This window comes from Mustela nigripes, chromosome 1 (assembly GCF_022355385.1).
Source record: "Mustela nigripes isolate SB6536 chromosome 1, MUSNIG.SB6536, whole genome shotgun sequence".
Taxonomy (NCBI): domain Eukaryota; kingdom Metazoa; phylum Chordata; class Mammalia; order Carnivora; family Mustelidae; genus Mustela; species Mustela nigripes.
Genome location: NC_081557.1, coordinates 132487498 through 132489685, shown reverse-complemented (window position 1 = coordinate 132489685; position 2188 = coordinate 132487498).

The window sequence follows — 2188 nt, the reverse complement described above, 5'->3', positions numbered from 1 at the left end:
AGCAGTAAAATAACATATTTGGAGTCATTTCATACAAAATAGGATACTACTTTCCAATACAGCACTGTGGCTCACTGCCCAAACTAAGGAAATTTATGACCAAGTTGAATATAAATTTATAGCAAATAAATTCTAAGGAAAACTTGATCCTGAGAGAATTCTGTGACGTCCCCTGCTTGTAAGTAGATACTCACAAGGCCCCGAAATGCTCTAAGTTTGCTTGGATAACAAGATTGTCACCATGACCTCATCTTGGCTCAAAGCTGCTTGTTTATTTCTGGTTTTCAGTTATGCTCTGGACATAGCTCAAATGCTCAAGAACATTTATCATCCCTGTTCAAGTTTCCAAAGAGGACGTGATTTGCCGTTCCCTGCCTGGGAGGGGAGCCTGGAGCAAGGACACCTGCTGTCCTTCCCCTGCTGGGGAGGAGACGGCTCATATGGTCAGCAAGTGCCTGGCATTCCTGGGCCCTACCTTACTAGAAGATAGGATTATGTGTCCCAGGCCTCAGGTGCCCAGCCTGTGGCCCTCTTGGGCCTGCTGGCCATTAAGCGGCCTGTAAGCTCCCTCTCACTTCCAGTTCCCAGCTGGTGAAGTGCTCCTCCTCCCCTCCTTCCATTTCTTCCTGGGAGGATGAGGCCAGCTTGAGGTTCTTGGCAGCTGCTCTGTACGTGGACAGAGTGAGTCCCAAAAGTCTAGATTAAGGGGAAGCAGCATACTCCAACAGGCTTCAGTGCCTCATTCTCCAACCTGGTTTCCTGGAAACCTTTCTCAGCCATTTATTCATAGAAAACCATTTATTATATTAAAACCATCAATTAATATAAACATTATGCTCTGATCCACATTCAACTGCTGATTCTTACATCTACCCTTTCTATTTGTGATAGCCCCGGAGGAAGAGGGAAACAAAGGGGAGAATTCAGGCCTGAACCCCTTTCCCTGCCTAACACCTCATTTGAGTAAACTCTTACAGAAAACATTTGTTGAGTGAGCACTAAGCATCTGTGTATCCACATACATGAAAACACAATTTTTGTATCCATTAGTTTCTTATAGGAATTATTAAGGTGATTATAATTTTTGCATACTACTCCCAGCAAGACAGGCTGATGTGGGAATATGGAGACAGTCCCAGATCTGAATTCTGTTTCTACCACCTCCTGGGTATATGGCCTCAGGAAAGTTGCCAATCTTCTTGGGCCTCAGTTTCCTGATCAGTCAGAGATTCTGTCATCTGATCTGACCTATGATCTGATCCAATCATCAGGTTCAATGAACTGATATGTAAAGGACCTAGTGGCAGATATGGGGGAAAAAAAAAAGTGCCCAAGTATTTTTAATTCACATCAACATTTCCCCTTTGAGATGCAAACCAGATAGGTCTACAGGCAATCCCCAGCTGTGAGGACACTGTGCCACCTCCCAGAAGCTTTCAGGAGCTCTGTCTGTTCCATAATGAACACAGTACAACTTGGTATTTCCAAGCTTATCGTAGGCTCACTATTTTGTAAGAAGGCCAGAGTTGTGCCCTATTTAAAAAGTGTTTGAGGGGCACCTGGGTGGCTCAGTGGGTAAAAGCCTCTGCCTTCGGCTCAGGTCATGATCCCAGGGTCCTGGGATCGAGTCCCGAAATGGGCTCTCTGCTCTGCGGGGAGCCCGCTTCCTCCTCTCTCTCTGCCTGCCTTTCTGCCTACTTGTGATGTCTGTCAAATAAATAAAGTATTTAAAAAAAAAGTGTTGGAGATAGTGATGGTAACCTAGGAAAATGCTTATAGCTTTAGACCCATCCAGTATCACTTCTGCCAAGACCTATCCCTGTCAGGATGACTAGTCTCATATATGTATTGGATTATATGCCAAGAAAGATTCTGCCTTAAAACTCCCCAGTAGACTTGGGGGGCCTAGGTAGCTCAGTTACTTGGGTGTCTAATTCCTGATCTCAGCTTGGGTCTTGATCTCAGGGTTGCAAGTTCAAGTCCTGCACCAATAAATATATATATATATTTATATTTACATATAAATAAATAAAATTCATATATGAATAAGTATATATAATATATAATATTTATATAATATATATTTTATATTATAATTTTTAAAAAATTATATATACACAATATATGTTATATATTTTAAATATAATATATTATAATATATGATGATATATAATATAAATATAAAATA